The sequence below is a fragment of the Nyctibius grandis genome, chromosome 1 (assembly GCF_013368605.1).
Source record: "Nyctibius grandis isolate bNycGra1 chromosome 1, bNycGra1.pri, whole genome shotgun sequence".
NCBI lineage: Eukaryota > Metazoa > Chordata > Aves > Nyctibiiformes > Nyctibiidae > Nyctibius > Nyctibius grandis.
The window spans coordinates 28,364,841-28,391,062 of record NC_090658.1 but is presented as its reverse complement, the minus strand read 5'-3'; the positions used below and the strand labels follow the sequence as shown (position 1 = coordinate 28,391,062).

At 38.9% G+C, this 26,222-nt stretch overlaps 1 long non-coding RNA gene across 1 annotated transcript in view; it reads left to right on the top strand.

Annotated features, from left to right (window-relative positions):
- LOC137665969 (uncharacterized) overlaps positions 1–25,842 on the top strand; it is a 48,735-nt gene extending 22,893 nt beyond the window's left edge. The window contains exon 2 of the long non-coding RNA XR_011048569.1: positions 24,732–25,842. This is a non-coding gene — a long non-coding RNA (uncharacterized lncRNA). The remainder of the gene's footprint in view (positions 1–24,731) is intronic.
- The last annotated feature ends 380 nt before the right edge of the window (positions 25,843–26,222 follow it).

Sequence of the window (26,222 nt, the reverse complement as noted above, 5' to 3'; positions counted from 1 at the left end):
TTTAAAAGAAGACTTACCACTTTATCACCTTGGGGTGATGAGCATGAAGCCCTGATTTGACAGGCTTATGTGATAGTAGGAATTGAAGCTGGTTTGCAGATGAAGCATTCTAGGGGGATCTCAACTGCTCAGTTTCCAGTCCTGCTACTAATCTGTTGAGTGACCTTGAGCACCTCATTTGATGTCGCTGCAGCTCCGATTTCCCTTCTTTTTTGTTTATTTGGTTAACTTGCGATACGCTGGAAGTCTATCTATAGCACCGTGTGAAGTAAGTCCTGATCTCATTTTGGTTGTTAGGTGCTGGTACATTAAAAACAGTTTTAAGCAGATTATTAACCCTTTCTCAGGCCTCTCCATTTTAGCAGACCACAATGCCTTACTGAAGCATCTGACCATTTTCCTTGAAATAGTCTAGCAGTACATTAGCCATTCTGGGTTTCTGCTGACAGAAAAGCCTTAGGTTAGTCACATCCATCATAAAACTGCAATAAAGATGTATATACATTTTATAGCTTGAAGTCATAGGTAGTTGGATCAGTACAACCAAGTTTCTAGTAAGTCAGTGGCAGATAGAAGTAGCTGGCACAGACGAAAGCAAGAATTTCTGTGGAGGAGCTCATAGGGAAAATATCCAAGCACGTATGTAGCCTAGCTATACTGTGTGGCTCTTTAGAGGCGAGGAGAGTTGGAACGGAATGAGTTAGGGGAAACAAAGACATAGTCCATTAAGATAATATTTTGAAATGCATACGAAACTAGAAATCATTCTGAGTTTCCATACTTCCTTTCTCTGCAGGGAAGAAATATTCCCATACTATAGGTTCAATGTATAAGGCTAGCAGTTCTTCAGTTATCAGGCCTCATGCTTTTGCAGAACAGATTACGCTCTGTATCACAGTCTTGTCTTATCACCCATGCTTTGTCAGGAAGTTCAGGTGAATAAGTGTACCTGAGTCATATTCCAGCTTAAAATGGTATTATTAATTGAAATGTCTTGCTTCCACTGATGTTTTGCCTGTGGAAAAAAGGTGAGACCTTTGTGAGTGCTACATAATATGGAAACATTTGAATGAATAGGACTGTTGTCATTTTGAATCTAATGTCTAACTAACACTATGTGCTTTATTCAGAGGCTCTCTTTTGCCAGAAGAGGGAAAAAAAACCCCAAACCCAACCCCCAAAAAACCCCTTATATAATGACAGAAAAAAAAAATACAAAAAGCAACTGCAAGACTATTTGAGTCCAGGGTATTAAAAAAAGGTACTTTTAATTTAATTTACAATATTCCAAATGAATTTCATTCATTTAAGAATCTTTATTTTCCTTAAAATTTTGATTAAATTAATGTCACAAAGTGTAAGAGCCATCTCTAATATTTTAAAAGGTTTCTTATGTAGCTACATAGGTCTGGCTTTTGTTCCTGGAGAAAAACAGGCACCTTGAGGCTAGACTTATTTAATTGGATGTTCACTGGGCTTATCAGAAATCTGCTTTAATGGGAGATGAATGGTACCCCAGAAGTGCTATTTCTCTCCATTCACTATAAAGGCAGAACAGATGTTTAATCCAAATGTAGACAGTGACATTGCAGATGGCTGTGTTTGATCAGATGAATTGGCCAAAATACTTGTACAGGAGCTTCAGACAATAAATGCTCAAGAGATGTGTGCTAAGTTAAATGGAGGCTTGCTTCAAAAGTCTGTTAAAGTTTCTAGTCATCCTTTTTTATCTCTGAAAATGTCTATCCTTGAGTCAAAGCAGAAATGGGGATTTGTTAGTGTTTGTTGTTTTCTACCTGTTTTCTAATTGTCTTTGTGCAGAGCCCTCTTCCTGTTTAGCTCATTTGTGTGTGCATCCGTGTGCATGTGTACATGTACATACAGGCAGTACTGGCTCAAAGCCTCCTCAAGGTTGTGGACAGAATTGATTTCTTATGCTCCATGGATGGGGCAGCAAGAAGGGTTAGAAGTCAGGCCAGAACAGGAGGGGAGCTGATGACAAGTAGCAGGGGAAAAGGATTCCCTTTCCTTTCTCAGTTGTAAGTAAAGGTGCACCTTTATGCCTTCCTCAGCGGCAGCAACAGCCCAGTGACCACTCTTACTGGGACTGGAGCCAGCTTGCTGAATGTGCATGTCCATGGACCTCTGTGAGTATGGCCATGCTGGTATTTTTAGCAGTCCTAACATACTGCCCTCTCTGTTACTCTAGGAATAAGTAAGGATATTATATCTTTTTTTTTAAACATTGAATGATTTTTACATTCATTTTTTTTTTCCTCTATCAGAAGATTTAACATTAAAAATAAGAATATCATCTACTTAGGTGCCTGTGATGAGGGCCATAGATTGGGTTGTCTGAATTCTGTCAATGAGGTGCACTGGCTACATACTACTCAGGGCTACCTGGTCATAGAAACTCCTCAGTTGCCATTTTAGACCACAGAATTCCCACGATGTCTAAATATAGATTTGTTCTCATGTTTAGAGATGTCCCATTCTGAGCTGCCAGTCACATAAATACACCCACACCTCTCCTGCCAGAGCTGCCCCGCTCTTCAGAGAGCAGAGCAGTTCAAGCAGATGGTGCAGAGACTTGAACAGCCTGCATGGCAGTTGGTATGGATCTCCCAGACTGCCTGAAGTGGAGTCTACTGAAAAGTAGCAAACATTTCCATGAGTCTGGACTTCAGTTTTCAAGCTCTAATGAAATCCTTTTTGTGTGAATGTGCTATGATGCCCTATGATCTATTTTAGCTGGATTACCAGAGGCAATTTTTTAAAAACTGCACTGCCCACCGTGAAAATCCATCTCAAGTTACATCAAGGATATCAACAGCGTATGAATGTGCACCTTTAGGTTAGCATCATTAGAACTAATAAGTAAACAAACAGTAAGTTATGTTCTTCTTAGTGGGCTTAGAATATCTTTCAATTATTAAATATATGCCAGTGTGTTATTTACAGATATTCAACAGTGTTTTTTTAGGAAACCTACCTGTCAGTTAGAAGTAAAATATTTTTTTCCATATTTTTTAAATGGTAAAAAATAAAGGTGACAAGAGAAACCTGGCTGAAGAACTCCAGGCTATGCCCTCCTCTGCAGAGCTTGAACTCTCCCTATATTTATCTGAAGCAGATGTTCCAGGCAGGATGCACACTGCAGCCAGAGGTGAGGACGGAGGTGTACAGGACTTGAATACATTTCAGTACAGCTCCCACATCCTGTTTACACATAGTTGCTGGCCTGAGAGCAACACAGGAAAAAAAAAAAAAGGAAGGAGGGGGGGGTGTGATAAAAAGGAACGATTGATTGGAGTTGTAATACTAACACCACTGCTAGGCATGCATATCGAGAGTGCTGTAGATTTGTGGTTCTCTTTGCATCTGCCATTGCCAGCAACATTTTCTGTGCTACTTTGGCAGGCGTTGATAGGCATGCTGTCTTCTGTCATAGGGGAGGGAGAAGGAAGAGAGGGAGCAATTCATTAAAAAAAAAAAATCTCACCTGCAGAGAAACTATACTTTCTCTTCTATTCAGCAAGGCTACCCAGACTCAAGAAAAAACACAGCTGGAATTCACTGAACCAACTTTTCTGTCTCATTAAAATCATGGACTGATATTTCATAGCAGAAAGGCACTTACTGAATCACTAGTGGCAATGAGAAATATTAATAATGCTAAGCCCCATTTAAACAGTCATTCTGCTGGAGCACGGATTTTTTTCAGGCAAGATACTTACTGGCAATTTGATTTCTACACACACAGAGCAGTGAAAGGCCCACTTTTCTGTGCACTGGACATCCATTTTCATTTCATGCCTCATTCCCAACTTACTACACCAATTCCACATCATTCACATGTATTCCTGTTTAGTGTTAAGGAGATAAGGAAGAGGTGTATATATACTTTCTATCTGCTTTTTTTTTTTTAGCCATGTAAAAAAGATCACTAAAGGACCAGCTTTTCCTTGTGAAAGATTCATAAAGCCGGTAATGGTAAAATTCCCAGGAGGCAGAAATGGAAGAAGTAGTTTTTCAAGGTTGTTTTTTACAAAGTTCACAACATGGGCTGGGAACACTATGCATTTGTTAGGTGTCTCTGTAATATTATATTCTGCAGAGACTGGCTACTGGCTTCACATGTACATAGCCATACACACATACAACATGGGTTAGTTCGAAGGACATGTACTTTCTTGTGCTTAAATGGTATGAACTTATCAACACCACAGATCGACCGATGTGTCATCAGCTCCTATTTTAAAATGCTTGAGAGGCAGAATGTATGCGAGACACGTTTAATGCCGGAAATAATTAACTAATTTGTTTTACTAGGACAATATAAAAGAAGGTCAAAACTTATAAAAAAACTCTAGAAATCTATATTATTATGGGTTATTGTAATCTATTTATTTTATCTTCTAGTAATTAGAATGTAAAAATTGCAGCATGAAAGTTCCTGTTCTCTCAGCCCAGACTATATTAACCTGTTTACCACTGCTTTTTTTTTTTCCCCCAAAAAAGAAAGGAACCACCTTAGTGCTCAAGACTCCTCTTTTTTATACATCAAGTTCCAGCAGGAGACAGAAACTTCTAAAGTACGCGCTGAGATAAGCTACATTTCCCGTATGCCTTGCTTTTCTTTACACTATTATATTTGGATTATTTTGTTATCCATGCAACTACTGTGGTATTAGGCTTCGATTTTCTTATTTCAAATCATCTAAAAGGCCAGAAATTTGGAATCAAATTGGAAGACAGAAGGAAAATTCAAATTCTGCTTTATTCTCAAGCTTTCTTCTAAGCTTCAAGCTATTTAGCACTTGAAACTCAATCTTCAGCTAAGGTACACCGGTCAATCCCTTCGTTGCTTCCTATTTGTTTTTTGTATAAGACAGCCTATCAAGTTCCTTTTTCCCTGGAAAGACTATAAAAAAAAGATTAATTAAGACCTTACTGTATTATTACTAGTAATCCCAGTTCACATTTACATAGCTTTGTAATGACAGTATTTGTTAAAAGCTTTTCAAGCTGCATATGCAAAAGGCACCACATCCATGTTAAAAAACATCCATCTTAGGGTCAGGCAGAGGCTGCCTGAAAAGTATTTAATTTTGTGTTACAGAAAGGTTTAGAAGAGGGTGGAGCACCGTGACTGGAAATACAGACTCTATTTGGGGAAAAAGGCTATTTTATCTTTCTTAATATTTTCTATTTCCACATCTTTTACAATATTTCATTGAAGAATGATTTTTTGCACCAGTTTTTGGTGGTGTCTTCTACCTTCTGGTATAAAACTCAGTGTTAAAGTTAACAAAAACTAAGAAGTCATCAAAGAAAAGATGGTACTGGCGTTACTGATTGATAGACAAACAGCAATATACCATTTTCTGACTATAAGAATTTGGCCTTTGCAGCTTCGTGGATTACTATTGCCACTTGGAAATATTCCCAGGATGGTCCCTAAGACAGAGACCTTATGAATGACAATGGAATATCAAAGATGTGGAGCAAATGAAGAATGACAATCGTATTAGTGGTATAATACTAACAACCCTTTCTGGTCGAAAAGACACTAGACATGAAAAAGCACTAGGGAGATAGCATGACTATCAGCTCAGTGTTATAACACAGGTATGAGTTTTAAACCAGACTCCACTTCTATTCATCTTTTACTGACATTTCCAAAAAGATAAGATCATTTAAAATAAGATACTTAAAGCTATGAAAAATAGTGTTCTACCTATTAGTAAGAAAAGAAACTAGGCTGGGCAGCATGGATACTGGATAAGGACATTTTATAATGGTTTCCAGCAACTGAATATCCAGAGCAATCCTCCTTATTTGGGACAAAATAATGAATCATAGCAAGATCAGAATACCACGTGTGGTCTGCAATCAGGAAGGATTTCTATATAATTGAGGACTGGAGCATCTCTCTCTTACGAGGAAAAGCTGAGGGAGCTGAGGCTGTTTAGCCTGGAGAAGACTGAGGGGGGAATCTTATCAATGCTTACAAATACCTTAGAGGTGGGTGTCAAGAGGATGGGGCCAGACTATTCTCAGTGGTGCCTAGCGACAGGGCAAGGGGCAATGGGCACAAACTGAAACATGGGAAGTTCCATCTCAATATGAGGATAAACTTCTTTACTTTGAGGGTGACAGAGCACTGGAACAGGCTGCCCAGGGAGGTTGTGGAGTCTCCTTCTCTGGAGATATTCAAAACCTGCCTGGACATAACCCTGTGCAGCGTGCTCTAGGAGAACCTGCTTCGGCAGGGGGTTGGACTAGATGATCTCCAGAGGTCCCTTCCAGCCCCAACCATTCTGTGATTCTGTGATAATTTACTTAGGATAAATAGAGAAGATGATATTAATGGCAAGATACCAATATTTTTTTGCTGTTTCCCACTCATTGCATGTCCAGAGGTCCTAGTTTACAAAGTAGAAGTGGAAAGACTTTTCAGAATTGGCTTCTAACTATTCCTGTTACCATTTTTATCCTTATCTATTTATACTGTAATCATGCACAGGATTGGTACCTGATTGTGCTGACAGTTATATGATATATGAGATGACACACTTTTTGTTCCAAGAGCCCTGTTGTCCCATGGTTGGAATAGGCACTGAAAAGTTTCACTGATCACCCTATCTTGACAATTTTGAGAAAGCTTTTTGATTCTAAGTAAATCCCTTTGTGTTTTGCATTATAGGAAAGAACCTTAACATTCATATATACCTGAGGATATCTTTTTCCTTTTTGTATTATTTATCTTGCTTCATCTGAGCTGTGTCTACACAATTTCCTCTCCTTGGTTTTGTATCCCAGCTGATGGCTGTGTTGCCACAAATTCTCTGTTCTCTCAAGTGTTTTTTATGTACCTTTATTACCAATATATGTAATTAGCTGCAGTATTTTCTTGTAACCTTCTTTCTCTTTGAGACTCAGGTTTCTTTAATATATAAAAACTCTTTCAGTCCCTTTTCTTGATAATGATACTTTTTTCCTTTGTCACTAAAGAGAGCCCCAGGGCTTCATGTGTGAAGTCTTTCATTTCTTATATATATAATTTATATATATATATATATATATATATAAATAGTGAAAGGGATGAGGGAATGTTATACTGCTAGCTTATGCAAAAGGAAGATGAAATCTTGAATGAGTCAAACATCGAGCTGAAGATAGTTCTGTCTGCAGGGTCTGACTGGGCTGTTCTTATGGCCAGCAGACAGTGTACGTATGTCCACAAGGAGAAGAGGTGTATCTGAAAGTCTACGGTAACCTGAGCTATCTGAATCACCTTGATCAGTAGCCTTGCTTAAGCACAGAATAAATTATATGAAATAGCTTAAATTTATATATAAGATGTTCAGCTTCCAGAATTTTTGAACACTCTCTTTATAAAACCAAAACCAATTGATTGACAATTAGAAAAAATAATAATGTTTTTACCAAACTGAAATATATCCATGAATGTTTCATGGATAAATACTAGCCAATTATTAACTCACGCATATCAATATAAACTTGTTTAGAGTGAGGCTCCTGTGTAGCTGATAACACCACTGAGATGGAATATAAACATTGCAGTAGTCCAAATGCCCACAAAAGGAGTAGAAAATCAGAGGCGATTGATGCCTTGCCATTGGCACCCATTTCCTGGGTAGGCTGAGGGATTCTTTTGCTCTTCCTTCATGAGATGATGAGACTGAGCAGGGATAGCTATCAATTTGGTGGAGGATTAATTACAAATTATGTAAAAAACATTAAAAGCATTTGGCATTCATACCAGTCTGCAATAATACTGAACACTGTTCAGTCTCATGAAAGGGATAAATGCTTCAATAATGCTTAATGTTCAGTTTGCAGTCATTATTCTGGAATGGGAATAACTCAGAAATACAATTATGAATCTACTGTGTCTGATGACAGTTTTAATTTCATTAATAGTGAACTTGGCCACTGTGAGAATTTCTTATTCTTAGTGCACTTTTTCTGCAATGATATCTGTAGACAGTGCATTTGACTCAGTTTAAGTTATGAGCAATACATTATTCATATTGCTCCCACCCTCTGCTTGGGAACTTACTTGTAGACTTAATTTCATGGTTAGTGACTTCATTGTGAGAACAGTAAGGACAGATGATAGAGAAAAAACAGAATAATTTCAGTTTGTTTAGCCTTGAAGAGCATTGTAAAATATAAAGCAAGGAAAGTTAGCAAATCCAGTGCTGCAAATAGAAGATTACAAGCCATATCGCTGCCTGCAAAGTTCTCATGTTTGATCATCTTGTGATTTTAGTGCAGAAAAGACAGGTTATACTCTCAAACTAAAAAGAGCTGCTAGTATATTATTAATTCTGATGAATGCCCAGTATTTGCACTTCATAAAACCAGAAAGAGGGCATGACCTCAAGAGATCATCTGTTAGTGCCCCATTTTCTGCCATTTCAATTCCAATCCTCTGTCCCAAATGCAGAATAACAAAATTTAGCTGATCACTAACTTTTGTTAATGACACTTTTGATCTAAGTGCCAGGAGCTGCCTTCTCTTCTTGTCTGGTAAGATAGGCACATCCTTTAAAATATTTTAAAGTAAAACTGTTAATAGAGCAAATCATACTTCCTATGCTAAATCTTGCACAAAAACCTATCATTAGCCAACTGAAACCAACTACAGGTGCCTGTGAAACAAATAGATGCATAAAGTTTAAATGTGTCATTAAATGTAAGGCTGAGGATATAGACCAACCAGGGACAGTTACATACATGATAACAATTTTAGAGATCTGAGTAGATTATTCTAGAAAACTACAATAATTACAATGCATCAATGACTATACATTTTTAACAATACTGGTCTCAGTAATATTTTAAAATATAGAAAAGCTGTCATAGCTAATGGCATTGGATTATTTAGCTTTTTAATTAGGAAAGGAAAAGCTGTCAGTGGCCTTTGTAGAATTTGCATGGTAGGAAAGAGCAAAATAACAAAGAAGTTCTGCAGTGGAAAACTAAAATATCATTAAGAGGTCTGCTTTATATTTATGATTTAAAAGAGATTATTCTGTGTCACATCAACCAGACTGTTTAACAGGGGAATTTATTTTAGGGAGTGTAGAGATTAGTATTATTGAAAAAACATCTGCTAATTGGGGTACAGTACATGAAGGTATCAGCCTCCTCTTACATGTTTTGCAGTGCAGTCTTCCATTTTCTGTCCTTAGCATGTTCCACAGTATTCGCTTATTCAGAGGGTACTGAGCCATGTTAGCCTTCGATATACAACTGAATTTATCTTCAGAAAGTGTTCCTTTGCACTACACACAAAACTATCTAAATCTGTAACTTCCATATCTATGTATTGGTATCTGTATCTGTGTCTTTATCTGTATCTAGTTTATCTACCTTAGCTTTCCTTAGGCATCTATCTTAGTTTTACCGATGAGCTGACTCATTAAGGTAATATCAGGGTGATGTGTACAAGACAGACATTAGGAGTGACAGACCTTAGGAGTGATGGAACAGAGCAAAAGGAGGCCCATCTCCAGAGTGCGTATGCAAATGCACATGGCCAGGGAAAAAGGCAGGAGGAACTAGAGCTCTACTCATGGTCAGTAAATTTCATCATCACTGGGATAACTGAGATGTGGTGGGACAGCTCATATGACTGAAAGGTTGTGACAGATGGATACACAATATTCAGTACAAAGAGAAGGGAAGACAATGGGGGTGTCACTCTTTAAGTGAAGTAGGAACTTGGATGTATGGAGCTCCTCTGAGATGGATGAGAATCTGCTTGGGAGCTTGTGGCTCAGGATCAAAGGAGAAGCCAGCAAAGGTGACACTGTGGTGGAACTGTGTTACGGACTACCTCCTTAGGATGTGGAAGCAGATTAAGCCTTGTTTAAACAACCTGGGAAGTCTCTGTATCACAGACCCTGGTTCTTATGGAGCCCCTTGCTTTCCCTGTTATCTGCTGGAAGGGCAACAAGGCAGGGCGTAAGCAGATGCTAGATGAGCCAACCAGGGATGACACACACAGCACCTACCATTCACTAACAAGGCAGAACTAGTTGGTGTGGAATAATCAGTGATAGCCTTGGCGGTAGTGACCATGATATAGGAGTTCAAGATCCTGAGGAAGGAGAGTAGCAGATTACAAACCCTGAACTTCGGGAGAGCAGGTTTAAGCTTATTCTGGAAACTGGTAGATAAGATCCCATGGGAAGGAGCACAAAAGAGCAAAGGAATTCAGAGAAGTTTGTAGATCCTTAATGACAGTATCCTCCAGGTCTAGGAATGGTCCATCTCAATACACAGGAAGGCAAGTAGATGTATCAGGAGACCAGCTTGTCTAAGCAGAAAACTCATGGAGGAGATCCAGTGCAAAATGGAGCCAGAGCTCAAAAGGAGACATCAAAGGGGTGCCAAAAGGAAACAAGAGTAGCCCTTACTGCTACATTAGTAGTAAAAGGCTGAACAAGGAAAACGTGGTCTTGGTAAGTGGATGACTAGGTCGGTAAAAAAAATGGTTAATTAATCAGGCTTTCTGTCTTGGTTGATGAGGGTTGGATCAGGGACCAATTAAGCAACCTGGACGTCGATAAATCCATGGGCCCTGATGGGATGCACCCGCGGGTGCTGAGGGACCTGGCAGAAGTCATTGCTAGGCCACTCTCCATCATCTTTGCTAAGTCGTGGGCAACGGGAGAGGTGCCTGAGGACTGGAGGAAAACGAATGTCACTCCAGTCTTCAAAAAGGGCAAGAAGGAAGACCCGGGTAACTATAGACCGGTCAGCCTCACCTCCATCCCCGGAAAGGTGATGGAACAACTTGTCCTTGGTGCTGTCTCTAGGCACATCAAGGATAGGGGGATCATTAGGGGCACTCAACATGGCTTCACCAACGGGAAGTCATGCTTAACCAACTTGATAGCCTTTTATGAGGACATAACCTGGTGGATAGATGATGGTAAAGCTGTGGATGTGGTCTATCTTGATTTCAGTAAAGCGTTTGACACGGTCTCCCACAGCATCCTCGCAGATAAACTGAGGAAGTGTGGTCTGGATGATCGGGTAGTGAGGTGGATTGTGAACTGGCTGAAGGAAAGAAGCCAGAGAGTGGTGGTCAATGGGACAGAGTCCAGTTGGAGGCCTGTGTCTAGCGGAGTCCCTCAAGGGTCGGTACTGGGACCAGTTCTATTCAATATATTCATTAATGACTTGGATGAGGGAATAGAGTGCACTCTCAGCAAGTTCGCTAATGACACAAAACTGGGAGGAGTGGCTGACACACCAGAAGGCTGTGCAGCCATTCAGAGAGACCTAGACAGGCTGGAGAGTTGGGCGGGGAGAAACTTAATGAAATATAACAAGGGCAAGTGCAGAGTCCTGCATCTGGGCAAGAACAACCCCATGTACCAGTACAAGTTGGGGGCAGACCTGTTGGAGAGCAGCATAGGGGAAAGGGACCTGGGGGTGCTAGTGGACAGCAGGATGACCATGAGCCAGCAGTGTGACCTTGTGGCCAAGAAGGCCAACGGCATCCTGGGGTGTATTAGAAGGGGTGTGGTTAGCAGGTCAAGAGAGGTTCTCCTCCCCCTCTACTCTGCCCTGGTGAGGCCGCATCTGGAATATTGTGTCCAGTTCTGGGCCCCTCAGTTCAAGAAGGACAGGGAACTGCTAGAGAGAGTCCAGCGCAGAGCCACAAAGATGATTAAGGGAGTGGAACATCTCCCTTATGAGGAGAGGCTGAGGGAGCTGGGTCTCCTTAGCTTGGAGAAGAGGAGACTGAGGGGTGACCTCATTAATGTTTATAAATATGTAAAGGGCAAGTGTCACGAGGATGGAGCCAGGCTCTTCTCAGTGACATCCCTTGACAGGACAAGGGGCAACGGGTGCAAGCTGGAACACAGGAGGTTCCACATAATTATGAGGAAAAACTTCTTTACGGTAAGGGTGACCAAACACTGGAACAGGCTGCCCAGAGAGGTTGTGGAGTCTCCTTCTCTGGAGACATTCAAAACCCGCCTGGACGCGTTCCTGTGTGATATGGTCTAGGTAATCCTGCTTCGTCAGGGGGATTGGACTAGATGATCTTTCGAGGTCCCTTCCAATCCCTAACATTCTGTGATTCTGTGATTTCAAATTAAGTACTATTCTTTACCCTTTTTTAGGTTGTTCAGCAAGATTTTAGACAAATATGAATAAGGAGTTAAAGGAAAGACTGAGACCAAAGCAAAATCTTAGTGTTCTCTAGACCATGTTGCACTTTAAAGTTTTATGGCAATCTTTACACAGAGGAGGACCTCCCTATGGAAATGTCTCAGCTTCCCCTTCTGTAGTACCAGGGAGGTGTGGTAGGTTACAGAGGGAGTGAAATAGTGCCACTCCGTGAGACCACTGCACCCCCTTTTTCAAAAGTGATACTGCTTGAGTCTGTGGTTTAGTTTCTTGGTTTCAGAATTGTGAAAGATTGAAACACTACAGCACACTTCTGTTTGCAAGGACACCATAACAGAAGTATGTTAAAATATAAGGGTATAACTCTGCCCAGTGGTGATTCTGCCAAGCAAGTAACAGCTTGAAGAAGGTCAGGATGGGGTTCTAAAACAAGACTGATTTTTTTAAATTTGACATTTACTTAGAAACAAATGGCCTAATTCTCTTGATTAGGCCTTTTGTGACCCTTGAGGGAGCAGGAGTTTCCTGCTCTTGGGCTGATATGGCAGTAGAATTAGACTGGTCAGATGTCTCAGTTGCTGTGGTCCATGCAGGTTTTTAGATCAGCCAGAAATGAATAGAGCTGATGCCACCCTAACAAGACTCACTTCTCTAAACCATAACACCACTGCTGCAGAAGGGTGTTGTGCTGAGCCAACGCCACTATGTTTGGGTAATCCTCCATGCAAAGAAAAGCCCCAAAGTTTTCTCTTGAAATCATCCCTAGGACCTTTGCAGCCTGCAGAAAGGCAGAAGATGTATATATCGTAGGCTAGGAGCGGATCAGCTTCCTGGCTTTAGAAATCATTTATGCAAACTTACACTTCCTGCAGCATTCTGGTGTTGGACTGGAAAAGGAATATGAAAAAGGAAGAGATGTAAACTGAATTAAATAGATGTTTTAGTCCATTTCAAATTTTAATGAGATCTGATACTGAATTTCAACATAGTTATTCATATTAGTTCAAAACTCTTCCCAGTGGTGCATGTAAAGGTGATACACCTCTCACCTGTGTTCAGAGTAAGAAGATTTATTTGCCAGTTCTTCTATTAACTTGGCCTTTGGAATACCAAGTTATACCTTCTCAAATATTTGTCAGAAATGTGTGTGTGTCTGTATGTGTATATATAGACACTGTAGTGGACTTTTTTTTTAGATCAGACTTAATACTTTCTCCATCCAAATGAAAACAATGTTAAGTCTTAAGATGCTTTCAAATTCTTCGAAAGTGGAGGGATTTATAAATCCACAGCTGGAACAAAATGAATTGCAAACCTTAAAAGACAGATTATGTTTCCAAAACCTGAAGACAAGTATGACCTTACTGTAAAACTATGTGTTTAACCTATGGGTAAAAGTGTTACATGAGGGGATTATTTATGTTTAGGTGTGTAAATAAATAGTGAGCCTTTGGACACCCTTCTCATATTTCCAGTGGAGCCTGCCAGCAGTCTTTTATTTCTGTTATGGCTTCAGGACATTAAGACCACAGGAACACAGCTAAATTTGATGTTGCAAATGCAAAAGTATCTGCGGCACCTCTCACCTTCACATCTAAGGGCCCTGATTCAGTTGAACATGTGCTTCACTTAAATATAGTGATAGTACCATGACACTCTGGTATGCTGCTCCCAGACTAACTGATTGCTCTATGTAAAGGCAGCAGAACTGTGTCCTTGGTATTGTATCTATATGATCATGAGAGAAGTTTAATCCTATACTGATCATGACTGTAGATTGGAAATATTCTAGGGAAATAGACTGCATTTGTACAAATACTTTGCTTTGTTTTATTTGGCTGTAGAAAGAGTAAAACTATGTTGTCATACGGTGATACACTTAGTAGATTTTGTAGAGGCAAAATACTTCTGAAATAACTGAAGGTGAGCTCTAAAGACAGTCAACCATCAGTAAGTCATATTCTTTTAATGTTTAACTTATCCAAATCCCTGCTCTTTCTGAAGTATTGTTCCATGACTTTGAAAGCATTAGAACAATAACAACAAAAAGTCCCAGGCTATTATATCTTCTGAAATGACCATAACCTCTCATAGGCCATCATTGTTTTAGCGTCTTCTGTGATTAACTTTTTTTTTACACATGGACAAGACTAACACAGCCTGATACATATACCATCTTTGTACTTTGCCTGGAAGCTCCCTGCATGATTGAAAGTGCTGTTCTGGAGCGGCAACCCTGTATTATATCCTGGATAGTGCTCTGTTGTAGTCCAAGTTCAGGCAGAGTACCATAAAAATTCCACCTTAATCTTCTATGAAGTTAAATGTGATAACATACAAGTACTTGGACGCTTCAGTATCCATCCTTTTGCGTAATACTCCACTAACTTATCCAGCAATTAGGAGTTTTGTGCTTTCTTCAAGCAGAGAATTCTTGAACCCATATCTTTCACATGTTAGTCAAGTGCTCAGGCCATGAAGTACTCTGGTTAACTTGTTCTCCACCCTTTCTCTTGAACTGCAGCCAGAAATGCTAGTATTGTGGGCCAGAAGGAGCACAGCCAAGAAGAAACCTGACTCTAGCTTAAGGTTTAGGCATTTGGTTAGAAAGGGAAAAAAAAGACGGATGCCAGACACTCCTTCCTAATATGTATGCACATTATATAACTGTTAAAAACAGTCCTGGGAGCACAGTTAAGAGCCATAAAGTCTATTATTATTATTAAGTACCCACCTGAGAAGATGATCACATCACCTCGTAGGTATTGCATATTTGGAAGGCAGTTTTCTTGGCCTGTTTATTAAGGAAATATAAAAACACTCATGTTTTAATCTGCCAACACCAAATACGATGCAACATCAAAGGTTAAAATGAGATGCAGAGGAAACAATTGTGTAAGGATTTTAGAGTATAGTTATCAGAGTGCTCACAGATATTCACTGGGATATAAGTGCTGCATACTGTTCAAACAAATAATTATAGTCTTTACCCTGAAATAAAGACATCCTCAGCAAACAAGGAAATTAAAAATGGAGTAGGAAATTGAGGTACAGAAGAGCAAGATGACCTGCCTTAGATCAAAAAAACAGAGACAGAGCCAGCAAGACACTCTCATGTTTCTGCCACCCAGCTCAGTTCCCAGCATGGCACATGTATCGTGTTTCCTTACCTGGGTATGTTTTCTTGTTTGAAATATGTAAATTCCTGAAACCTCTGCTTAGACAAAGTCTACCCTTTCATGCAACTGGGCAAGCTATTAATGTTGTGCCTTAAGAACAGTGCTTCATAGTACTCCTGGTCCCATTGATGTGCCTTTTCCAAAGAGAAACACAAGCATTATTTGACCTAAAAACAGGTTTGAGAGTTTAACCATAAAAATCAATAAAAATGCCTGTTTATGGGAGAATTTTGAGTGGCCTGATGGTAAACAAAGTAATCGGTGATTTCAATTTCTAAACAGTTCTTTAGAATGGACTTCTCACAGATTTTTAGAATATAGACTATATACCTAGACATACATATACAGACATATAGATGTAAGCATACATATAGGTGTGCATATTTACAAATAGGCAAACTCTGCTGTTCATAACTGAACAATATTCCCACTGAATAACATAGAATTTGACTCTGAGAATACCATTTTGCATGGAAAAAGTTAAATCCTGTCTGAAGTGCAGAATATCTTCTTGGACCTCCTTCAGCTTTACTGTATATTCAGTTAATAATTTAAGATCCAGAAAATAGAAACAAAGAAGCAGCAGCTCACCAAACATGGTTTTGCTTAAGAAACACAGGGAAAAATCTCCCAAAGGTATTACTAACATTGAAAGATGATGGAAATTCTTGACCTTTCAGTGGTCAGGATTATGGTTAGATTATACTGTGTACGATATGCTCTCTTAGTGGGGCATCTTTTTAAGGGTCAGCTGCTCAAAGAAAAGGTTAATGTTTACTGGCATGTACAAAATGGGCCCTGCAAAACTTCAGCCAACTGGAAACCCTTCTCATTTGGAAGTCTAATTAGATTAATTCAGCTTAATTATGTATAGTATTTAATAACAGTTAAACAGAGGCTAACAAATATACCTTAAATATCCTGTTCTCAAAATTATTCTCAGCCTATAGTCTATGTCACATGTATGAGTTTGAAAATTGTTCTGTTTCCATAGAATATATTACTATTACTACCTTATGCCAAAACAGCCTTGTCTAGCATGTGAAATATGTGTCAATTGTTTATTTCAGTTTTTGAACCAAAGTGAATAGTTGCTATAGCAATTGTTGCAACACAATTATTTGACATACTCTAATGATTCAGAACAATAATAGCTGAGGTTTTAAGCATTTTTGTAGTAAAAGCAGGTGAGGGCATGTTCCTGAAAACTTGAAAACTATAGTCTTCCTGCTGACACATGGTTTGAAATTGAGTTCTGGAATGACAGACAGAAGATTTTCTGCACTATATTCAAATTGAGCTGAGAAACAAAAAATCATACAGAGAGAGTCAAGTGCATTTAAGACACATAATTACGTTTCTAACCTGTTCATTACAGCCGTGTGAAAATACAGTTCTTCGTTCAACAGCAGATGCATGAGCTCTTCCCAGAACATTGCTATGTTATAGATGCATGACTCTGAAATGGCCTGATGCAAACAAAATGTATAGCAACCTTTTGACTTACTGTGTTGTGCCTCAGACTTTTGACTGGTGTAATTTTTCTTTCTAGCACACTGGTCTTAGGTAGAGCTTACTGGGAAAACTACTGTGTTTTGCCAACTGATAGTTCAGGATCAGAGAGGGGAATCTTCACTGATCGTGTGTATAAACTAACCAACTGCTGTGTTCAGTATCGAACCAGAGAGAGATCTCGAACATAACTTAAAATACAGTACTGGACTCCTGTCAGAAGCTTCCTTACCTTTTGTCTTCTTTTTTTTCCCATGGATTTTAACAACTAGGTTTTTTTGGTGGAAACCTGGCATTAACAAATTTAAATTTACGTGGGCAGCTTTTCACATAAGAATCTGTTACCTGTGTAGGGAAGGACAATGCATGACAGAGCTTTCTGTTAAGCATTTCCAAGGATTTTGGCACAAGTGGAGGCTAATGAGCCAGATGAGGCTCTGATCTGTACTTCTGAGATGTACTTCAGACCATCAGGGAGTGGAGGGATGCTGTAGGAAACAACATGACTTTGCAGTTACCACACAAGATAGTTGAGGGGTATCGTTTCAGTCAAAAAAAAATGTGTCTTCAATTATTTTTATTTCTGTACTATATTCAGTTGACTAAATTATATATTTCATGTTATGTATGCATGGAGGGAGAAAGTTTTTCCATTTTTCTTTCCATTTAAAATTCAATTAAAATTTACTTTTTCTCTGGAAACATGAATGATAATATAAATAAAATGCTGTGGAAGAGTGCGAGAAGTGAAAGTGTCAAATTCTCATGAATAGCTGAAACTCCTTGCTTCCTCCCCTTTCCAGTTCTTGTTTGATTGATTCATTTCTGTTCCTTGGAAAATTCCTTACAACATGACCATGAATCCGATCAATGTATTCGGGTCACAGGAAATAACAGAGGGAAAAGACTGAAAGTGATTTCTTCACTAAAAGAGCTATGTCTCTACCACCCCTCCCCAGATATCTTGCCTTCAGCCCATCCTAATTCAATTAGGAATAGTAGTAGGAATGTCTCAAATTACTGCAATTGTTGCAGCAAAAGGGGAGGAAGATGATATAAAAGTACATACCTCTGACCTATGTGGGACTTATCCAAAATAAATCAATTACATGTTATAAAAAATAACTGTTACCTATACTACTATGTAGTGCTGATAGCTATGTGGAAAATGGCATTTATAAAGCACCTTTGACCACTTCACCTGAACCCAGATCACTAATCCATCTGGCCTGGGACAATTTCCAACACTCCCAATCTGTCAACAGTTCCAAACAGCTGCCATTTCAAAAATAAAGTCAGCCTTTCAGACAAATGTCTCTTCTTTCACTCAGTACATGGCATTATTCTTTTCTTTGCTTCTCTTCTCATAAATTCCACTGATGTGACGTGGGATCAGTAACTGGTCCTTGAAAAGGTGACTGAAGAAGTGGCAGATCCAGTATCTGATAAACCATCTTAACCTGACATGATAAAAGATTATTCACACTCATGATCTGGGACTCCAGATTCTAAAGAAATATGGGAATCATTTCTTCCTGAAAAAGAGAGTGAAATATTATACTTAAAAGTGCAAAAAACTGGTACATAAAATCTACTTTTGACTTTTTTTTTCCCCCACAGAGATTTTTGTTGATATGCTTATGAAAATTTTGTGGGATGACATTCTATCTTTATTTTAACACTGCAGTCAGTGGAATTGATATTAAATTTATATGTGAGGTGAAGTGATGACAGGGGACTGTTTGAGTGAGGAAGGCTCAAGACACTCCATTGGTCCCATTTGCTCCAAATTTCCACCCACAAAATTTCCATAATTTTTCATACAGCCAGGACTGTAACTTTGGGAGTTACCTGGGAGTAAAATAAGCTCATCCATAGGTACGGGGTATAAGGAGGTTGTGTGAACATGGACTTCCTTCTCAAAGCAGAAGGATTTTTACTTATTGAAGACTGCTACCCTCCGAGTTCCTCCAGTACATCTCCCTTGAAGTAGGAGAAAACTCTTGCAGCTTTTAAAATGTTATAATTAGCTTCAGTACAGCTCTCTGCTGTCACTGCCAAACTGTTTCTAGGTGTGGAGCTAGCTAGTTCAAATCCTTCTGTGTCATGGTCCCCTGTACAATTCAGACATGCCCTGCAACAAAATGTCCAGACTACTAGTTGACATCTTATATTTTTATATCTGCCTATAGCATGCTGTTACAGAGGATAAATGTATGTACACGTGTCTTCGTTTAGCCTGCACCCATTGCTAAACAATGGCCAGCTGTTCTATCACCCAAGACCCCTCCCCAGCCGTGAAGGGGAATTGGGAAAAGGAGGGAGACTCGAGGGCTGAAGTTTAAACAGATGTAATAAAATAAGAAAACCAATATCAATACAAAAGACACAAAGTTATACTTAGCCCATAGAATGGTGGCAAGTCCCTCCAGGGATCACAACTGAGGGAGAAGAAAGCAGAGTAAAATAAACCCCATACCCTACCAAGCTTTCCCATTTATAGTGACCATGACAATGATGTTATAGAATACACCTGTGGGCCAGCCTAGATCAGCTGCCCTGGCTTACTGCTAACAGCCTTGATCACCATACCATGGCTGCCACAAACTAAAACAAAATGTAACAGAAAATTGATTCTATAATTTTATGCCCACAAAACCAGGACAACATGCAATAGAGGAGTTTAAACTGCAGAGACTCAATACAAAAATTTAAGACTTTTTCACTAAGCAGATTTTTATTTTCTTCCATTTTTCTGGCATTTTCAGCTTGAGGTAAACTGGTTATCCAGTGGCAGAGAGACAAAACTGCACTACCAAGAAAACTGTTTACAATATGCTAAAAATTTTTAAAAGTATTTCCCCTGCATTCCTGAGAAACGTTGTACTAGCAACTAAGCGATGGTTGGAACTGTGGTTTTGTTTTGTATTTATTTTTCTGTTACTTGAATCTTTAAGACATAAGTAATATGATCATTCCCAGTGAGTGCCAGCAACTTTTTTATGTAACACCAGAAATACAGCAAGCTATAAAGGCAAATGCAGCAATAGCGTATTAACTACCATGAATATAATCATACCAGATCTATAGAAATGGTGGATTTTGCACGTACATTTGGCATTGTACATTGAACTCTTGTTGGAGCCAATCCTACCTACTTTCCAATTAATTCAGATGGAGTTGTAAGTACTCAGCACTCCCAAGGCTGTTTGTTTGATAAGGGCCTAAACCCACAGCCTTTGAAAGTGGAAAAATTCACTTTAAGAAAGGAATGATGTAGAACTGGGTATTTATTATGTAAATCAATAACATCATTGTAGATAAAGATCCTATAGCAGTCAACAGAAAAAATACTCTACAGAGGTTTTGAACCATCCTACAGAATTTAATAGATAAGACTATGGTTGGTGTATGGCATGCAGAAACCTTTAAGAAGAAACTGTGCAAAGCATATATTCTATATCAAGTCCCCAAATATTTTATATTAGTTTGTATAGGATCTTATTAAGTGTTAATATAAATATGACATTTTCATTAATTCTATGTTCTATCAGTTTTTTTTCATCCCCAGGAGATACTATTTAGGAAGATAAATTTTTCTTCATGAACTTTCCACTAAAGCAAACAAAAAAGACTTCCAGACTTCACTGGAAACAATCTTTGCTCTTAAAGAGCAATTGGTGATATCAGTTATTCCAGACCAAGTCCTTTTCTCACGTCTTAAGTTTTTTAAGAGAGCTGTTTAGAAAACCACCTCGTGCAATACAGATATTGGGCAAGTATGCAATTTATTTTCTTGTATTTATCTAACTATCTGTGGATAAAAACCATGTTTTTTCTTTTATCTGAACAATATTGAATGGAGTTTTTCCTTTAACAAATCCCATTTTACTGTATTAAAAAGAGGAATTCATTATTAGTCAGCTAAGTGAAGCTACTCTGGTCCTGAGATGTCCCAGTTTCAGAAAGGTTTGGTTTATGCTTAAAGCTTTGGTAACTGGATAGCCTGTCATTGAGTGGGAAACACATTAATTCACATGGGAGAGGGAAACCAGAAGTGTTGAAAATTTGTCACTGCTTCTTAATACAACTGCTTTGACAAAATAACTCCTCCTTTTAAACAATTCTTTTGATGTTAAATTTGGTGCTGTAGCAGCTGCAGTAGAAATAGTCGAATTTCTACTGGCTGAAGTGTCCCAGGGCTTTATTTTCAGTATTTCAGGACTTTAAAAATACAGAATCATAGAATAATAGAATCACAGAAAGGTTTGTGTTGGAAGGGACCTTAAAGATAATCTAATTCCAACCCCCTTGCCATGGGCACTAGACCAGGTTGCTCAAAGACTCATCCAGCCTGGCCTTGAACACTGCCAGGGAGGGGACAGCCACAACTTCTCTGGGCAACCTGTTCCAGTGTCTCACCGCCCTCACAGGAAAGAACTTCTTCCTAATATCTAATCTAGATCTAACCTCTTTCAGTTTAAAACCGTTACCCCTTGTCCTATTACTGCATGCCCTTGTAAAATGTTCCTCTCCAGCTTTCCTGTAGGCCCCCTTCAGGTACTGGAAGGATGCTATAAGGTCTCCCCAGAGCCTTCTCTTGTCCAGGCTGGACAACCCCAACTCTCTCAGCCTGCCCTCAGCCTGTGTTCAGCCTGTCTTCATTGTTATCTAAACAGTGTGGCAAAGTTGGCAGGAGTTGTTTTTTCATGAGCAGAGTTGGTCGTTCAGAATTTGGAAGGAACTTTATATCCAACAGTGTTCAGTGAAACAGCCTAATATGTGACTGATTTTTGAGACTTCAACAGCACTCAAAAATACTCCTGAGAATTTATTCTACTTTTAGTTACAGAGCTGTGACTATAGGGGTTCCTAAAGAACCGGCCACTGGAATTTCTTATGTGTAATAACCCTACATTCCCCTCAAAAAAGGGAAATGTGTAGAATGAGTAGCAGTAAGGTATGGTGACGATAGCCCAAATGGTCTGCCAGAAGGATTAGGATCAAAATGGCTTTACCTTAGAAGATTCCTAGGTGACGGGAATAAAGAGCTGAAGAAAACAGTAATCTGACACAATTTTGACACCTCTCTAAAAATATAAGCATAGTCACTGTGGATTCATGATGAAAACTTTATAACACCACAAAACCAAACAACGTAAGACCGCCTACCTGGCCGCCCTTTTTAACCTCTGGATAGAGCTGATGTATGATTGGCAGACACTAGCTATGGAAATATTTCACAAGGGGCAGAAAAGTAAGGTTTTCCATGGGGCTTATTATTTTCAGAAACTATCTTAACTCCACAAATAGGTCTGGTTCAAGTAAATGTAGAGGATGGTCTGCAGCCATTTATCCCTGTGCTGTCACCTGGGAAGGCTTCTGACTGGGCTGACAGCACTCCCACACATGCCACACCGTAAAAAAAGGCTCAAGGTACACAGCGTAAGCCCTCACATGAGAAAAGGCTTCCAAAGGAAAAGGGGGCTCCGTGGGTTTCCCACTTACTCCTCAGCTTCTGGGGTTGAGATTCTACCTTGGGAGACAGTTTGGACAAAGACCGTTTGGTTTTTGGTACTGCTGCACTATGAGCAGGTTAGGAGGATTGCCAGCACCTTAGAAGTGAGCAAATCCCCATCTGCAGAGTCAGCAGAGGCATTATCTGGGAGATTTCTGACATGAGGCCCCTTCTACTTTAGGCATGGATGGGATTATGAAGAAGACACACTAATGTTGGCTAACCACAACAGAGCTGCCCTGTTTGACACTACACAAACTGATGAGACTGTAAAAATTCCTTGGGGGCTTTATGGAAAATAGATCCTTGTTTTAATTCTGCTCTATGATTAGTTACTCCTTCTTACTTTTTTTTTTACACCCTCAGGGGACACCCTCTGATTTAGCTCACAATTCTGTGCAGTTTATAAACCAGAGTTTATTTTCTGTTAGCACAGCAATACCTCAATGCCGTGAGAGAACTCAAGGCTTTATGCATTAGTGGTGCATACAGAAAGCCTATTTAGAATTTACCATGGCTCACATTGTCCAATCTTTTTTTTCCTAGCATTAGATCCACCAAAACATCTGTAAGCCTGCCCTGCTAAATAAAAGTGTCTGACTTTTAGAAGAGAATGAAAGCAGCTCTTGAAGATTCTGTGTTTATAGCATGTCATATGGTACAGCTTGGTCAGAGTATTTTTGAAGTTAAAGAGTGTTTAGAGAAGTTCCAAAACAAAAATCAATCCAAGAATAGAATTCCGAATAAAAGATTTCTGGTTTGTAAAATGTTGTCAGCCCTGCTTCCTTTGACTAAGGCTGATCTATAAAAAAAATGGCTTTGTCTATGTAACTCTAACATAGGGGATTGATTTAATTTTCTTCTTCATCTGAAATAATTACACTCTTACAGCCATGGAGGTATGGTGCTGCCTTATTTCAAGAAAAATCAGTCCTGTTTGGGAAGGATAAACACACTGCAATTTATGGGTACACAAGGACACACCCTAATCCCCTTGTCCATGAAGTAAAATTTGCCGAGAGCTGGATTACATACTGAAACACCTCTACATCCAAGAAGGCTACTTGAACATGTAACTGCAGCCTTGTTCCAGGTGTGCCACACATCAGTGCAGGCTTTAGAAAGCCAAATATCTTCAGAGTGAGTACTTTGATCTTTCTGTTCAAGTACCACACTAAGCTACACTAAAAGCGAACATCCTAGTTTAGTGTGTTTTAGTAATCTGCCCGGGAATGTGATGTTCCCTGAGAGCAGATGTACAGCTTTCTCTTTCTGTCCTTCTCTCATAAATTCATTCCCTTTTTGTTAAGCTGAATGATATATGAATTAGTTTTTTAAGCTACAAATTCCCAAACAGGCTTCTGATTAACCTCTGTGTAAGTATAGGATGCAGTACTTGTGCTCAAATTCCCCAGTAAGACCACAGCTCACACGAACTTCTGCATCTCTCCTCTAGTGGGGATCTTGGGAGTTTCCATTTGTCTGAGGAAGGGTTATTTATCATGCATGTGACTCTGGTTCTACTTCACCTGAGTCTCATGACAGTGTTTTTAGGAGATAACAGTCAAGATCTCAATTTTCCCTAAAATGACAAAGCAAATTTCTAGCTTCTGTGGTTGCAGGAAAAATTTTGAAAATGTGGAATGCTCCTCTAGTCTGCAGAATCCATAAGTCAAAATACATTCCTCCTCTTTATTGTTCCTCCTCTTATGTTTTTTAGCCGGTTTCTTTCTTTAGTATTGCTTTGTCTGTAGAGAAGGTGGAGATATGGGAATTAACTCACACTTTCACTTATATATTTTTTGTTCTTTGAGGCTGACAATGAGCTTTTGCTAGTCTTTCGACTATAAGTGAAATCAGAGTTATGCTGATTTCATTATAACAGAAATAAAGGGCAACTACTCTCCAAACAGCAGCAGCTACCAACTCCTTCCCAAAAGCAAGTCAAGGTCAGTGTGCCGTGATCTCTCTGAAGGAAAGAAAGATCCAAAGGAACTCCTTCCGTGTAGTGCTCATGGCAGTCCTAAAGAAAAGGCTGTGGTGAGACCCTAAGAGGAGACACAGCCTGACTGATAGCTGGGTAGTGTTCAGTGGATCCGAGGAATTTGCAGTACACGTGTCAAACCAACTATTTTCCTCTCTGTATTCTGAGAGGGGTGCAAGAGGCTTTCCTTTTCCCTCTTATAAACAATCCTGCAGGCTGAAGGTAAGGGTTTGATGCTGGACAACTGAGGCTGTGCATTTCTTGTTTAATTGTTAGCTCCTTGCCTATTTAATTTTAGATGTAATTGGTTTTTTCCTCCTTTTTTTTTTTTCTTTCTTTCTTACATCAGTGGAAACAAAATATCAGAAGTATGGGAATACTGGAGCAAGTGGAAAGAGTGAAAACAGCCGTTTTTCCTGGAATATAATATTATGCCATGGGGATCAGAAGCAGATGAAGCTAAACAATGACAAAAGAGAGTGCCTTTATACATACATTTCTTCTTGTTCCTTTTTGAACCATAATATATTTGAAGTTACTAATTTTACTGTAAAAAAACAATTGTTTTTCTACCCTCTGGACAGCTGGATTAAGATTTAAGCTACTATTGAATTATTTCTTTCTATTATTTCTTTTTTTTTTTTGATTTTAGTTTTGTCAATATACTCAGTGCCTGTTTAAGGAAGGCTTGTGTTGCTCAAGAAAGATTGCAACAGACTGTGTTTTGTACACCCAAGAAACTACTGCTCATAGCTGGCAGGAACGATATGAAGGACTGAGAAGGGAACTTACTGGTCTGTATTTAACCATAACAGTTTGAAAAACACATTTCAAGAGAGAGTCTTTTACACAGTTTACTAGGGACAAGAAATTCTAAAATTGAAAAGGCTTCAAATAAAACAACTCATCCTCAGAGAGCCCACTGGGAATTGTTCATTTGAGCTCACCCAAGAAAAATTACTTTAAAATTATTACAATGCCAGATCCTTGGATTACAAGTTTGAGATACTTCTTTAGCAAAAGCTTTTATTTTTTCCTCATTTTTTTAAACAAGGTTCCACTTTAAAATCACAGATTTATTTTCTGTAGAAAAGAGTTCCTTGCAAGTGTAGCAAAGCAGCTAGATTTTTTTATGGAGGAAAAAGGAATTAGTGTGTCTGAAATGCATATTCACTAGGCAAGTTTAGTTTTGTATGAAGTTGTAGCTTTAAGAATCACTCCTGATTAATTGTAAAGCCTATGAAACCAGCAGGCCTTCTCACATGTTGCAAACTAAACATATGATCAAGCGATCTGCTGGATCTGACAGGCCATACTCTTCAGTAAGTCCAGAAAAACATTTTTAGTTGATTTTTTTTCCTCAGAATAAATGTAAAACCTGATGAACTGAAACATTTCATGAGTTCATTTCTGTTTTACTTTACTGTTAATGCAAAAATAAAATAGTAACCGGATAAAAATGTTTTGTTTTTTTTTTTCTTTTTTTTGCGGGGGAGGGGGGGGGGGGGGGGGGGGGGGGAGTGGACAAAACAATTTTTCATTTAGAAATCTTCTTCATTTGTAATTCTGGCATATAAAAAAGCAGTACTTGAAGATTTAGCACTTTGGATCACAGGAACTTTTTGTCTAACTTTGTCAGACATTAAATGAAATTTTCCAGACTATTTAGTTCCTACAATTGTTTAGGCAACCCAAAGTGCCTTTTCTGCTTCAATTTTACAGAGCAGTCAGGAAGTTTGTTGTTTTCCTTTGTCCAACATTCCTCTTTATCTGGAAAGTCTGTTTTTGAATATTAGGAACTTGATGCTATTTAAAAGTGTTAATAATTTAAACTTCTTGG